This window comes from Hemiscyllium ocellatum, chromosome 33, assembly GCF_020745735.1.
Source record: "Hemiscyllium ocellatum isolate sHemOce1 chromosome 33, sHemOce1.pat.X.cur, whole genome shotgun sequence".
Lineage (NCBI taxonomy): Eukaryota > Metazoa > Chordata > Chondrichthyes > Orectolobiformes > Hemiscylliidae > Hemiscyllium > Hemiscyllium ocellatum.
The window spans coordinates 49,901,542-49,918,789 of record NC_083433.1 but is presented as its reverse complement, the minus strand read 5'-3'; positions in this window follow the sequence as shown (position 1 = coordinate 49,918,789).

The window sequence follows — 17,248 nt, the reverse complement described above, 5'->3', positions numbered from 1 at the left end:
TAAAAAGAAGAGGAGAAGGTTCTGAGCTGAGCAAAGAAAGAGCGAATTTGAACTTGAGAAGTTGTGGTTTAGGCAACAAAGTCAAGTGAACAGGATGGAGAGTAAAAGGGACATTAGGGAAATATACAACTATGTCAAAACTCTGCCACATTTTGATGAGAAAGATGTAGCCTTCTTTATTTCATTTGAAAATTTGGCTAGGCAGGTAGAGTGGTGCAAGGATTTATGGGTAATGCTAGTTCAGACTAAGTTGGTAGGCAGGGTTAGTGAGGTATTTATGCTGTGTCAGATGAGGGGTTAAGAGATTATGAAGACGTGAAACAACGCATTTTATGTGCTTACGAATTGGTACTGGAAGTATATAGATAGCAGTTCGGAAACATAAAGAAGGAACCAGGTCAGCCTTATTTTGAGTTCGAAAAAATTAAACATAGGCATTTTGATAGATGGGTGCAGGCTTTAAAGATAGATAAGACCTATGAGGATCTAAGGGAGATTATTCTCATGGAGGAGTTTAAAACCTCACTTCCAGAGATGATAATAATTCACGTGGAGGAAAAGAAAGTTCAGAAATTGAGAAAGGCAGGAGAATTAGCAGATGAATAAATTTCGCTGCATAAGACAAGCTTCCAGCCATACTTTCGTCCTGTGAGGGATAGAATTTGGGAGAATGGGAGATGCTACACTATAAAACAAAGAGTAGAGCATATGAGTTTACCACAGATTAAAGAAGCTGCCCAAGAGAGTGGAAAGGAGGTCAAAGGCCTTAGGTGTTTTCTCTGTAATGGTGTGGGACACAGAAAATTACAGTGCCGGTGGTTTCAGAAAATGGATTTTCACTGACATAAGGAGGGATATGTATGGTCACAGTGCTGATTGTTAAGAAAGAGACTGTTGGAAAAGATGTGGTAATAGAAGCTAAGCTAGTTAAAGGAAACCCCAACAAGAACTGAAGAGCTGCAGGAAAGTGGCACAGCCTAGGCAGAGGCTGGGTATGGAGTTAGTATCTGATTTCTGTAAAGAATTCGCCGCTCTGAGTAAAGTTTACTCAGAAATAACAGGGGTAGAAAGGCAAGAAGCTATAATTTTGAGAGGTACATGAACTAACCAGTCGCTAATAGTAAGAGATGAACGGATTTGCAGTCTTTCTGATCTGTTACCCCAGAATGTATTAATTTATGGGAAAGATGGACAGAAATTTAGCATTTCTCTACGTAAGATCAGCTTGGAGTGCCTACTCAAGGCTGGAGAAGTTATAGTGGGAATGATTGACAGGCTGTCAGACCCAGGAATCCAGTTTGTTCTTGGGAAGGATTTAGCAGGGTACAAGTTGGGGATGAAATTGCTTGTTGTGGAGAAGCCCAAGGAAGACAAAGAAACTGAAGTGTTATATTGGAAATATCCTGGTATTTTCCCAGGCTGTGCAGTAACCATATCCCACTATTATAAGTCACAGCACGATGGACAAACCATAGACAAAGCTGAAGGAGTTGAGGTTCAGTTAACGGACACCCTGTTTGCCGTAATGGTGCAGAGAAAACCTGAACAGGCAGTGGGTCAGACTGAGGTGTTTTGGCCTGAAAGGCTAAGGGACTTGCAACAGACAGACAAGACGATAAAAGATATATATGTGGATGTGTACTCTGAAAAGGAGGCAGAGGATATTCATGAGGGTTATTATCTGAAAGATAGATCTTAAGACAGAAATGGAGACCACATCAGGTTAGTGCAGAGCAGAAATGTGCTGAGGTGCACCAGATTGTGTTCACAGTAGCATAGAGACAAGACGTTTTACAGGTAGCATATGAACTACCTGCAGGAGGTCACCTAGGGGTACGAACGACTCGGGCTAAGGGATAAAAAACATTTTTATTGACCTGGAATGCACAAAGATGTGGTTAACGTTTGGCATACATGTCATTCATGCCAAATGGCAGGTAGGCCACAAGCAGTAATGAAAGTAGCACCTCTATTGCCAATTCCCACATTTGAAGACCCCTTTATATGGGTTATAAATGAGTGTGCATGTTCCCTCCTGAAAAGTAGAGGAGGGAATGAATTGGAGAAACAGGAGTTATTTGCTGCCCCACAGAAGAAGGAATCAATTCCAAATGTTGTGGATTTTGATGTGCCTCAAAATATGTCAAAAATGTCGAAGTCCTTGAGCAGGGGATAGGTTAGTAAACTATCTGTCTCGGGAGCATAGAACACAGTTGAAAGGTTTGTTATTGAAATATGAGGACATATGTTAGAATCATATGTGTTGTGGGGGAGAACAAATGCTATTGTATATGAAGTAGATGTAGAGAATATTGTTCCGATAAGACAATCCATATCGGCTTAATCCATTCAAAGCCAGACAAGTCCAGAAGGAGCTGGAGGCTATGCTCAATGAGGGCATCATCGAACCAAGCCCGAGCGAGTGGAGCTCGCCGATCATCTTAGTTCCCAAACCGGATGAGACACAATGATTTTCCTTGGATTATTGGAAGGTCAACACTGATAGAAAATCAGACTTATATACAATACCGACATTGAAGGACTGTATCGAGAATGTTGGACAAGTCAGGTACATCACGAAGTTGGACTTAATACATGGATTCTGGCAGGTACATTTATCAGAGACAGTGAAAGAAATTTCTGAATTGTAACGCCAAATGGTCTGCATAAATTCAAAGTGATGCCCTTTGGAATGAAGAACACACCCAACACATTACAAAGACTCATGAACAGAGTTGTGGCCTGATTATTAAACTGTGCAGTCCGTTTAGACGATGTGATCTTTACTCAGTCCTTGAAAGATCACTTGGTACAGTTGATAGAGCTTTTTGAACGAACACGAGAAACAAAACTGGTGACAAAACTAAACAAAACAGAATTCGTGAAAGCAGACATGATGTTCTAGGGACAAAATATCTGTCATGGAAGGTTGATCCCATGGAACGCAAAGACAAAAGCAACTGAGGAATTTCCACGACCAACCTTGAAGAAAAAGGTGCGTCACTCCTTAGGAGTCAACGGATTCTATCGGAAGTCTGTTCCAAATGTCAGCAGTGTAGTAGCACCATTATCCGACTTGCTGAAGAAGAACACAAAGTTTTGGTTGACAGAACAATGCCAGGAGGCATTCGACCATTAAAAAGAAATATTGAACATCAAACCAGTTTCAGCAACACCAAACGCTTGAAAACCTTTCTAAGTTGCCGTTGACGCGAGTGACATAGGAGATGAAGCTGTACTGCTAGAGGACAATGAGATGGGATTGTACTTTTCAAAGAAACTCAACATCCACCAGAGAAAATATTCCACGATTGAGAAAGAACTATTGAGTTTGGTACTAGCTTTATACCATTGTAATGTGTATTCACAAACAGCATGTTGGAGACGTTTGTGTACACGGAGCTCAATCTGCTTGCATTCTTGAACGCTTTAAAGAATATTTCATTGGAGTCTCATGTTACAGACTTTTAATTTAAAAATCGTACATGTAGCGTGTAGTAAGAATGTAATCGCAGGTGCGTTCTCACCGATTTAACTGATTAAGTTTAGACAGAATTTATATTTATCCAATGTTAAATATAGGTAAATGGGAAGGAGTTAAGGTGAACTTAGATTTCAGTTATCTGTATGCTATGGTAATGTGTTTAAAGAATCGAAAGACAAATGAGACCGTGTTTTCATTATGATGGTTCTTTTTTGAAAAAGACGGTGTTATGAACGTATAAAGGTTACTGTACCTTTAAGAGAATTGAAGGATACACAAGCACAGTGAGTTTTGGAAAATTTACAATGTACCATTTGGTCCAGCATCTGGCAGTACCTGGGTTGCTATGAGACAAAGAATAAAATCAAATTTGATCAATCCGTTTAAATTATGTCCAAGAAGCAAAACTACAATCGAGTTTAAATTTGGCATTTGGCAATATTATACAAAAAATGAAATTACCCGATGCTTTAGGTTAGAAAGCTGAAAAAAAATTGACCAGTCAGGGGAGAACTGCTACGCCACCAACATCTGCAGATTGCCCGGAGAATAGCTCTCCAAAATGTACCTTTCTTTATCAATGACCTGTGAAGCAGAAACTCCGAGGAGAAGAAACGAAGACAGAGCAAGATACAAAGAGAAGATTCGTCAGCTGGCTGGTTCTGGGGGTGGGGGTGGGCGACAGGGGACGGTGGGCGGGGGGGGGGGTGGAAGGTTATCGGTCCAGTATTGTAGAAGAGAACGTAAAAGATAGGTCAGAGAAAGGATTTGCAAATAGTTGTTAGTTAATTATTCTCTGTTAGCCTTTTAAAAAGTTGCCAATTTTTACTTTAAATAGTAACCTTTAGGATGGTTATTGGCCTTCCGAATTTTTACACATTACGGAACGGTTTAAATCTTTTCTGTGTTGCAAGTTTAAATTAGCGCGGGGTTGGGCGAGGGAAGTTTCCCCCGTGATGTAACACATTAACTCGGATTTCTCTGCACGGATGATGCCAGACCTGCAAAGCTTTTCTAGCACATTTCTCTCTTAGTTTCTGGTTTACGAAATCTGCAGTTCTCTTATCTTTCTTATGTGTATCATTGACAGCCACGGTTGAGGTCCTGGAGGACAGGAAGACAGCTAATGTTGTTACATTATTTGTAATTTGGCTGCAAAGAAAACCCACGGAACTACAGACCAGTGAGTTTGATATCAAGGGTGGATAAGTGTTTGTAGGAGATTCTGAGAGGAAGGATTTATATGCATTTGGAAAGGCAAGGAATAATAAGGGATATTCAGCACGGCTTTATGTCTAGGAATCCATATCTCACAAGCTAGATTGCAGTATTTGAAGAGGTGATTGGGAAGATAGATGAAGGTAAACAACATACGTTGTCTACGTGGACCTTAGTGAGGCCCAACAAGGTTTACATGGTAGCCTGGTTTATAAGGTTATATCACATGAGATCAGAGACAGCTATCAAATTAGATACAAAACTGGCTTGACTGTAGGAGACAGAGGGTTTTGGGAGAGATTTGCTGTTCCAATTAGAGGCCTGAGTCCAGCATTGTGCCGCAATGACCACGCTGTTGCTCATTGTTTTCGTAAATGATTTGGATGAGAATATTGGAACCAGGGATATTAATTTGGAGAAGAAATACCCAAATTTAGAGTTATGGTGGACAGTGAAGAAGGTTATCTTAGAGAGCAAAGATATCTTGATCTACTTGGCAAGTGGGCTGAGGATTGGCTAATGGAGCTTCATGCAGATAAATGGGAGATGTTGCACTCTGTTAGGCAAACGATTGTAGGATTTGTTTTAGTAAATGGTAGCGTGCTAGGGAGTGTTGCCAAATAGAGATCCAGGGACCAGGTATATAGTTCCGTGAAAGTGGAGTCGCAGGTTGACAGGGCAGTGAATAAGGCATAACGCAAGCTGACTTCCATCGGTCAGAGCATTGATTACAAGAATTGTAGCATCATGTCGTGGTTCTATAAGACAATAGTAAGGCCACGTTTGGAGTACTGAGTGCAATTCTTGTCGCCTTGCTATAGGAAGGATATTATAAACTAGGACGGGGGCAAAAGTATTTAAAATGATGTGACAGAGACCGGAGGTTTTGAGATTTCAGGCTGGGATTTTGTTCCTCTTGCGTTGGAGGCTGAGAGGTGATCTTTATTTCCTCATGAGAGGCATGGATAGGATGAATAGGCAAGATCTTTTCCCACTGGTGGGGTGTGTCCAGAACCAGAGAGGTTGATTTTAATGTGAGAGGGAAGTCATTTTAACGATATCAAAAGGACAGTTCTTTCTCACAGAGGGTGGTGTGTATAGGTAGCGCGCTGTCAGAGGAAGTCGCATTGGGGAGTGCAAATACAACATTGGAAAGACAATTGGATGTGTACATGAATAGGAAAGGTTTGGAGGGGGTCTGTGCTAAAAGAAGAAAAATAGTAATATTTCAATTTAGGAAACCAGGTGAGCATGGATGAGTTAAGTCGAAAGGTCTGTTTGCATATTGTATGATTCTAAGAGTATATGACGCTTTCACTCCTCCTTCATCACTAATCCTTCATTGCACTCAATTCATTTCCAAGTCAAAACTCATCTGTAAATACTTTAAATGATCTAACTCTCCAAACCTTCTTAAATAGAGAATTGCTGGCATTGATGTGGTTCTGTAGAACACAGCAGCAGCAGAAGCAGAATTATATTCAAGCACAATCTGGAACGTTTTTTCCTGGGATGATCCCTTGGTCTACCATTCCAACCATGTTGAACTATGGTTCATTGATATATTGGTGAACGTGCCAGTGTCCGAATCATGAGTACCTAAACCTGATGACAACTCATTAAAGCGACCAAAATTGACTGCTTGCATTCCAAACAGCAGAACTAACATCTGATAGAGAGGCTGCAATGATCCCAACACCAACAAGGCAACAGTCTTGTCACATCTAGCCAAAAATGGTGATGACCGGTTAATCAAATTCATGGAGGAGAGGGCTCCACTATTATCCCCATCCGAAATAATGGAACAGACCTGTACATCAGTGTAAATGATAAGAATGTAGTTTTGGTACGATACTATACCAGAAGTGTTGAGTGGATGATTAATCTCACTCTCGCCATGATGTACACAGAATCACAGATGCCTGTCTACAATCAATTTGATTTGCTTCTTGTGACTTTAAGAAACAGGTGAACAAAGTAGATAGGAGAAAGACAATGTGCCCTGACAACATTCCTGCAAGAGGACTGAAGACTTGTGCTGCACAATAAACCATGTCGCTGAGGAAGCTGTTTCATTCCAGCTCCAAATCTGACACCTCCATAGCAATGCGGAAAATTACTAATCTATGTCCAGTTCCTGAAGAGGGGAAAAAATAAAATCTGACCCATTACCACCCCCTCAGTCCCATCACGATAGTTATACTAGTAGAAGTCCTTTTCGCCAGATCTGTCAAACAGCACAGAAATATCCTGCTCTGTGTGGTTCCAGATAGCTGCCCATGTGGAGATGGTACTGAGTTGTGGAAATGTCACTGGAATACAAATCCAGACCAGGCTAATGCTCTGGCAGCTGATGGAAGTTAATAACTATTAATATAATATTGAGATCTAAAATCTGGTGTCAGTAACGGTGATGCTGAAATCAATGTCAATTGCAAACTCCAATTTGCTTCACCAATGTACTTCCAGGAAGTGAATTCTGGACCGGTGAATTCCATGCATACCTGGTCCGGCCTTAAAGTGACTCTAGACACATCCACGTGATAAACGTTTTTATAGTCTCTCAACAGGTAAAGCAAGACACTAAATTGTATCAAACTGCTCCGAGGTTTGGAAGGATAAAACTGACAGAACACCCAGCACCAGCCTCAGTATCAGAAAAGGTAATGGGAAACACAATCTTGTTGAGCCTGCAGAGGCCTCCTCCCTAACATCTGAGAGTTTGTGACAGCCGTACTCCAGATGCCTCCCGATCAGTTTAGAGTCGAGAAGTCCTTATTTATATTCAGTGCCTTGTGTTCCACAGATTATGTGGGAGAGAAATCCCCAGAGTCTCCAGTCACTGAGTGCAGACATATATTCTCATCTCAATGCAGAGTGGCCTGCCTAACCTAATACTGTGGCGCCTTGTATTAGTTGTCCAAGCCAGGGGAATTATCAACCCTGCTTCCAATCAGTTTCACCCTGTCAGAGTTTTATATGTTTCACTGAGATCTCTGTTCCTTATCCTAAATCCCATGGAATATAGTCCCAGTCGCCCCAAACACAGCTCTCACAACAAGCCTGTCATCCCAGAGATCAGTCACTGCCCTCCCTCAATGACAGGTTTGTCCTTTATTAGTTTAGGAGTGTAAAACTACACACAATACTGCACAATGTTCAAGATGGGCTCTCACCGAGGCCCTGTACAGTGCAGTAAGACACCCTTACTCTTGTAAGTCAAGCACCTAGAAATGAAGGACAACACACCATTTATCTTCCTGCCTGCTTTCTGCTTCTGCAATATTGCTTTCAGTGACTGGTGTGCAAGGAGGTCCAGATCCTTTTCAATGTTGCAGTTCCCCACTTGGGTCTGTGAACACTGGTCAGCGTGCCAATGCCATTCCCAGTATTGATGTCTGCCTTCAGAACTCACTGCCTTGCACTGACCTCGGAGGTCACAGCAGGAAAATAAAAAGAACATGAATCCCTTTAAAGACCAACATGTTTCATCCAATCCCTTTTCAAATGATAGGTTGCTGTTCTATTGATCCCAATCAAAGTACACACCGTCACATCTTCATCTGCCACGTATTTGCCCGTTCACTCCACTTGTCTCAGTCACCTTGGAGCTTTTTTTTATATCCTCCTCACCCACCACCAATCGTTTAATGCTGTCAGCATACTGAGAAATATTGCATTTGATTCCCTCAACTAAATGCTTGACATGATCCTTCCACTTCAAAACTGTTCAGTGCTTCGTGTCAATTCTCCTCATCTAAAAGCATGCTCATATTTTAGTCCCAATCCTGTAAAATTTGAGTTTGCTTACTAGGCCACAGTTTTTTTTATCAACATCTTTCAGGGAATCTAAACGCATTGCATCCATTTTTTTCTCTGTGTGTATTGACCAGTCAATTTCTCAAATATGATTCCCATTTCATGTTTACCCATTACATAAGAACGTACAAACTGGGAGCAGGAGTAGGCCATCTGGCCCTTCAAGCCTCTGCCACCATTCAATAAGAGAAAGGCTGATCATTCCATGGCCTCAGCTCCACTTACCCGCCCAATCATAATCCTTCATCCTTTATTGTTCAAAACTTATCTGAGTTCAAACATACTAATTGACAATCCTCAACTATTTCACTGTGCGAAGAATTGCACAGATTCACAATCTTCTTGGTCAAGAAGTTCCTTCTCAATTCATTCCACATCTGCTCCATCTAATTTTGAAGCTTTGACCTGTTGTCTTAGTCTCACGTGCTTCTGGAAACATCCTTTATACTTCTATCTTATCTACTCCCTTAGCAAATATATATGTTTCTATTCTTTCCTCCCTCATTCTTTCAAATTCCAATCAATGTATAATTCCAATCTGTTCAATATCTCCTCATAACCACCCACCCCCCTCACCTCTGTAACCAACCTAGCGAGCCTCCTCTGCATCCATTGTAGTGCCAGTTTTGCCTTTCTCAAGTCGAGAGACCAAAACTACACGTACTACATGTGTAGTTTCCCACCACCCTGTACAGCTGCAACATAATCTCCTTGCATTTACTCTCAGTCCCTTTCGCAATGAAGGACAAAATTCAATTTGCCTTGTTAATGTTCTGTTGCGCCAGCAGACCAACTTCTGTGATTCATGCACAAGGACACCCAGGTCCCTCTGCACAAGAGCATGCTGCTTTTTTTAAACAATTCAAGTAAGACTCCTCTTTAATATTTGTCCTACCAAAATGTACGATTTCACATTTATTATGATTGAACTCCATCCACCAGACATTGGCCCACTAACGTCAACTATTTATGTCCCTTTGTAAAGTTTAACAGTACTCGGCACACTTTACTCTGCCACTCATTTTAGTATCATTGTAATATTTGAGACACTATACGTGGCCCCCTAGTCCAAGTCATTTATGCAAGCTGTGAAGAATTGTGGTCCCAGCACCGATCCCTGAGGCACTCCACTAGTCAATGATCAGCAACCAGAAAAACAATCATGTATTCCCACTCGTTGCTTCATGTTAGTTAACCAAGCCTCTATCCATGCTAATACATTACTTGTCATGCCACACCTTACGCAGCAGCATTTTTGGCGTCACTTTATCGAATGTCTTTTGGAAATCTCAGTACACCACACCTACTGGGTCCCTACAGTTGTAATGTCTTCATAGAATTCATGTAGGTTAGTTACACGTGGCCTGCCTTTCATGAACCATCACTTTGTCTGCCCAACGGGACAATTTCTATCACGATGCATTGCCATTTATTCCTTGATTACAGATTGAAATAGTTTCCCCTACAGCTGTTATGCTAACCGGTCTATAATTCCCCACTTTTTGTCTACCTCCATTTTTTAGCAGTGGTGTGTGAACTCCTGTTTTCCAATTTGCTGAAGTCGTATCAGAGTCCAGTGAATTCAGAAAAATGTCCACAAGTGCAGTGGCTATTTCTCTCATCACCTCTGTTAGTACCTTGGGATACATTCCATCAGGGCCAGGAGACATATCTACCTTTGGCGCCATTAGCCTGCCCAACACTATCTCTGTCTTGGGAATGTTTCCAGGTACTCACTTACCTTCCTCGACAATTGCTGGTATGTTATTAGTGTCCTTCATTGTGTAGATGGACTAAATAACTCTTCAACTCCTCATCCATTTCCTCATATCCCTTTACTGGATATCCCTTCTCTAAAGGACGATTGGTAACCTTAGCCATTCATTTCGTTTTGCATATTTATGGAATATTTTGCTATCTGTCTTTATACTCTGAGGTAGTTTACTCTCATAACCTATCTGATGGGTCTTGATACCCATTTTTGTTGCTTTATGTTGACATTTAATGTTTTCCCATTCTCTACTTTCCAACTGGTCTTTGCAATTATTGTTGCCATTCATTTTAATTTGATAGCCTCCTTTATTTCCTGAGACATTCCCGGCAGATTACCCTTTTCCTACAGTCCTTCCATTTCACTGTTATATGCTGTTGCTGAGAACGTTGAAAGATTGCTTTGAAAGCTTTCCACTGTTCATTAACGGTTCCACCATAAAGTCTTCACTTCCAGCCATCTTTACCCAACTCCTCTCTCATCCTATTGTCATCTGCTTTGGTTAAACACAGGACCTTGATGTAGGATTTTACCTTCTCACCTTCTATCTGTATTCTAAATTCAACCATACTTGCAATCCAATAATTTCTCCCAAAACATTTTTTTTTTACTAATTTCATTCTTTTTTTTATGACGAGAGTTAGTCTTTCCAGTCCTGCTGGGAAGATTTTATTTGTTTCGTTTGTTTTCTTCTGTGAAGACAGAACTGAGGTAGTTGCTTAACAGTTCTGCCATTTCCCTGCTTTCATTTTCTATTCTCTGGATTGAGAGTGTAACAAAGCTGCACTTGTTTTCTCTGATCTTTTCCATAGACAGTTCTCCTTATAACTCTTATTAATGTTGTCTTCAGAAACCCAGCAATTCATGTCCACACCATATAATCACAGGAGCATAGACTCTTCACAGTCAGAAATACAGCACAATCTACATTAGTCCCATTCTCCTACACCAGGCCCATAGCCGGGAATGTGATGACACTTTAAGAGCTCGCCTAAGTAGGTTTTTAGCAGTTATGAAGTTACCCTCTCAGGAAGTACATTCCAGACCCCAACGCGTTCTGGGTGAAAAGCAATCAGCAAATCCTCTCTACATCTCAAACCCTTCTCTTTAAAAGTGTACTCCCTTGTTCTTTGCCCACTGACGAAAAGGAACAGCTGCTGTCTATCCACCCGGTCCATACTCCTCTTAATCTGATCCTTCTGAATCACACTCCGCTCCGAATTCTCTGCTCCAATGTAAATAACCCGAGCTTACCCAGCCTCTCTCCATAGCTGATATACTTCATCCCAGAGAACATCCTGTTGAACCTCCTCTGCATCCCCTCCAGTACAATCACACCTTTCCTGTAATTTGGCTCCCAGAACACCACACAGTATTACATCTTGGCCTAACCAAAGTCCTGTATTAGTATTGTAATCTATGTCTCGATGTGTAAAGGTTATATGTACTATTCCAAACGCCTTGTTAACTCCACTATTACCCTGTACAGTCCCAAACAGGGATGTGTGGAGAAGCACGCTCTAAGATTCCTAGTGTGCTGCCACTTACTGAGTACTCCCCCGTCTGGTTCATTCTTCCAAAATTGCACCACCTCTTATTTATCTGAGTTACGTTCCATCTGCCATTGATCTGCTTATCTGGCCATTCCATCTGTATTTTTCTGTAACATAAGACCTACCCCTTCACTGCCAATCACCCGTGCAATCTTTGTGATAAATGCAATCTCACGTACCACACAACCCCATGCCCTCCACTTTTATATCTACATTATTTATGAGTATCACAAATAATAATGGTCAGAGCATTGACCCCTATACTATACCACTGGACACTGATGTCGATTCACACAGTTTCCAGAATCACCCTCTTTGTCCTGCCATAAAGACATTGTGAATGTCACTTACCAAGTTACCCTTGATACCATGAGATTTTACTCTCTTTATCAGTCTCCCATGTGGGGCTTTGTCAAAGGCCTTGCTGAAAAAAAACATATGATCAACCTTCTCTAAAAAAGATCAATAAAATTCGTTCAGCATGACTCCCCTCTGGTGACTATCCCTCTCTAAATGAAGATCCATTTTCTCCCACCCTATTTTCCCAATAGTTTCACTGACACTGATCTGATACTCATTGATCTATAGTTCCCTTGTTTACCTGCACCAACCATTCCTGTAAAACGTGTTCTGCGTTCCTCTGGCCCCTGCCCTGTGACCAGAATTTACTTAAACATTCGGGTCAGGGCCTTGCTCCGACAGCAGTTTGTGATACAACACAGCCAGACCTGTGGACTTGTCCAATTTTATACCAGCCAAAACTATCAATCCTTGCTCGTATGTCATATCAATCTGCTCACGAGTTTCCCAGTCGATCTTCTTGAACTATGCCTCCTCGATCTCCTGCGTAAAACAGATGTGAATCTATTATGTCACAATCTATCAATGTTATCCAGCTTCGCACATTGATTATCCTCTTGGTTTCTAATGTGCTCTAATTATTCTCTGGTTATTCTGTCCTACTTGACGTCCTTGTGGAATACTTTAGTATGCTCACTAATCTGCTCGCACTTTTCAACACCCCTATGTTCTTCATTCCCCTCTGTGTGAATTTTGTGAAGCTTCATTTCGATCATCTCTCAGTCTCTGAAAATCTACAGAATACAGGCAGAGTTCCCTCATTGGACAATCTTGCCATCCGAGGGATTAATGTAGACAATGTACATTCAGTATATGTGATCAGTATGTCTTACTTAGATCAGAAAATCAAAACTGTACACAATACTCCAGGTACAGAATCACCAACACGATGTGTCACTGGTGCAGAACTTCACTTCTACTCGGAGCGAATTACTATACAAGCTGGGATCTGTACTGAACCAATGCTAGACATCACAGCGAGTTAGACATCATCCGTGGAGAGAGAGAGCACAGAGCTCTTCATCGTCTCTAATCTGATTCCCTTCAAACAAAGGGAAACTTAACTTTACCTTCCTCCATTTGCATATGTTCTTACCAATACAATTTGCTTTATTGTTTTAGGTCTAATTTACTGTATGAATTCTTTAAAAATCCTTCTGATATCCAACTATACCAAATCCACTGGTTCTCCATTGTTTATATCGACAAGAGACATCTTCAAGCAAACATTTTGTAAATGTTGCCTTCCCTTTCAGAAATCTAGCATGATTCTCTAGACGTTTGCTATAACTTTCCAAGTTTCCAATATCATATTCTTTACAATAAATTCAAACAGATTCCCCACTGTGAACAATAAACTAACTGGTCTGTAGTTCACCATTCTCCCTCTTCTTCCCTTTGCAAATCATTGGAATGCATTTATAAACTTCCACCTGAATATGGAAAAATCCAGTGATTCCCAATGCAATTATTATGTCCATTTCAGCTATCTCTGAAACCCTGATAAGAAGTACTTTTGGTCTGTCAGACTTATCAATACAGTTACGATTTCAAATGCGACCTGTCCACTCATATGAATGATTTTAGTCTTCAGTTACACAAGTCCCATTGTCACTTGGTATTTCTGGGAGATTTTCTGGCCCTTCCTCCGTGAATATAGACATAAAGTAACTGGTTAGTTTCCCCCTGTCATTGTTTCTGTTCTCCACAATAAATTATCCTGTCCACACATTCACTCTTCCACATTTGACCTTACTTTTACTTTTCTTTCAAATAGTCATGGCAGTTTTTCATCAGTCTTTTTACTTCTTGTTAGTTTGTATTCCTGTTCTCTTTATACTTTACTTATCAGTCCTCTTTTCTTGCGTCCAAAATTTCAATGAATCCACAATATATGATCCTTTTCTAAAGCACTTTCTTCGATCAAATGTAATTTTTAACTTCTTTTGTGCACCATCGTTGAGTCATCTTTGACTTTTGCGATTTATGCCTTGGAGGGATATATGCATATTACAGACCTTACAGCAAATAACATTTATTGCCTGTCTTTCATTAAGTCAGTTTAATGTATCTTCCAAATTCTCTAAAACCAACTTTATTCTCGTAATTTAATGTCTTGCACAACTCAGGTATAAAACCCTTAATATTAAAAAAAACTGCTTGCATTCATATGTCATGTTAAATTCAATATATTAAAACCACTATTCCTCAAAGATCCCCAAGAGCAAAGTATTCGATTCGCTCTTCTGGTCACACACCAATTCTAAAATTGCCTGATCAACAGCTCGGTGCTCAACATACTACTAAAGCCACCCGTCTCATACATGCTCATGAAATCCATTTTCCCAACATTAACATTCACTTGGGTAAACACTGGTTAGATTTATCTTGAAGCTGCCCATTATTACTGCAGTACCCCAAACCCTGTATGTCTTATTTCCTGTTTTATAACATACTCAACAATTGTATTGCAGCTTTCACTTTGATACATAACTCATGAATGTTTGCTTCTCCTTGATGTTTCTAAGATGACCTCAACAGATTCTGTGGAATCTGAGTGACGTGGGGTCTGGCGAGGTTAATGGCAGATTCAGACGAGATGTTTAGCGAGGCATATCTCAACATGGATATTATCTCAACACATCTTACCCGTTCTTCTCAAGCGGCATTGTGAGATTTTCTCCGGATCTCCCGTTATGCTGGTGTAGTATAGAAGGACAATGATCTTTCCCCGGAGACTGCACTAACCTCGGTGAGAACCTTACAGCAGGCTGGTAAAGTGCTGCTGCTGCTGTACAGGATCTTCGTGAGATCACATCCGAAGTAGTGCACACAGATTTAATCTTCTCACTGTGGAAAGGATGTTGGAAAGAACTCAAAGATTGTTCCCTCAACGGACTTTTGCAACAAAGGTGTTTAATCATCGAATCTCTCCAGAGTGGAAGCAGGACGTTTGACCCATCGGCAACACACTGACTCTCCGAAGACCATCTCATCCAATCCCCACCACCTACCCCACCTAATCTTTATAACCTGGTGTTTTCCACGACTGATGCGCCCAGCCTCTACATCACGGACATTATGGGTAATTTAGCTTGTCCAATGCACCTAACCTGCACATCTTGGCACTGTGGGAGGAAACTGGAGACTCGAAATTGAACAAGGATCGCTGTTGTAATGAGGCAGCAGTGTAAACCACTGAGCTACCCAGTGTGGGCAACAAAACATGCCTCCACAGTTCAGCTCTTGAAAAGTGACATTTGAGAAGGGAGATTCCATCGGTGCCCAAAACTCTCATTGAGCGACAGGAGGGCATTGAGATATTGAACGGCTTGGTCAGGAACAGGAGCAGGACATGCAAGTCCATTGAGATTATAATGTAGGAACACCAGGAGGACATTCAGCCCAGCGAGTGTAAAGCAGGAACAGATTCCAATCAGCCACTCATGCCTCTTACACAGCAATTAGAGCAAATCTTTTACAGTCGTGTGCCTGTTACACAGGAATTGTGAAAGGGAACATAATCGTTATAGAAAGGGAAGGACTTCAAATAACCAGCTTCACTCGGAAATGAAAAGTGGTGAGAAAATTATTGGGATTGAAGACAAATTGTTAGGATGCGTTATGAAGGAATTAATAACAGGAGATTTCCAAAGTCAAGCCACAATCCAGCATATTCAACATAGTTTTATGAAGGATAAATCATGTTTTAATGATTTGACTAACTATTTTTTAAAAAAGCGTAACAAGCAAGGTGGATAATGGGGCTCCTATAGATGTGTTATATCTGGACTTCCAGACATCAGTGCCTAAAGTGTCTTGAAAAAGATTAATATGCAAGACAAGAACACATGGGATTAGGAACAATTTACTTGGTAGGGGAGAGGATTAGCTAACCAGTAAAAGCCATGATATGGAGCCACTGCTTTTGGATTGGTTTTGACAAGGTCAAAAATCAAACGACATCAGGTTAGAGTCCAATGGGTTTATTTGTAAACACAAGGTTTCCTTGCGCTGCTCCTTCATCAGGTAAGAGGGAGAGGAAGACCTTAAACACAGAAGTTATAAGGAAAAGACCAAGGGCTGTACAACTCATGAATTGTACACAACTAAGATGGCTCTTAAATACTTAAACGGAATGGAGGTGCGAGTTTGATTGATTAATATGCAAATTGCAAAATTTATTTCAAGTCACTGCTTGGAGATACCTTCAGGTATTATCGATGTAAATGAAGTAACACGTGCGGTCAGACAATGTATTCTAAGCGTGAGGCCTTGTTTGGATTCTGTCTGTGTCTTCACCTGGTGTTAGACTGGTTTATTTACAAAGTACGATTTATAAAATAACACAATGACTGAATGTCTACAAATTGTATGTTTTGGAACAAAATAAAATGCATCTGCAAATACAAATGGGAAAATGCAAATTCAACCCACAGATTTATATGTGCATTCGTGTGTGTGCGTGCGCATATGTGTGAGGGGCGTGTCTGTGTGAAGAAGGGAGAGAGAGACACATTGTGTGTATGTGAAAGAGAGTGAGGTGGAGTGTTGGTGTGAGTTTGGGAGGGAGAGACAGTGGCTGTGTGTGCATGCGTGTGTGACAGAGTGGAGTACGTGTGTGAAATGTGAGAGGGGATAGTGCGAGTGTGTGTGAGGGGCAGAGAGGGAGAGTGTGCATCAGTATATGTAACGGGGAGAGTGAGAGGGTGTGCTTATCCAGCCTAAGACACAAACAGATATGGCAATCCTCTGTCTCTGACCTTTGAGCTAATTTTGTATCCAAATGACTTTCATATGAATCAACCTTGTTAAACAGATGATCACGCACAATGTTATTCAACGCCTTACTGATGTCCATATCGACAATGTACACCACTCCATCTCAATTAATCTTTGTAGTCACTTCTTCAAAGAAATCTCAGTCGAGTCAGTAAGACACAATATTGCTTGCACAAAGCCATGTTTACTAATCGTTACCTTTGAAAATGCGTGAAAATCCGATGATTTATAATCCACGTCAACAACTTACCGACCATTGAC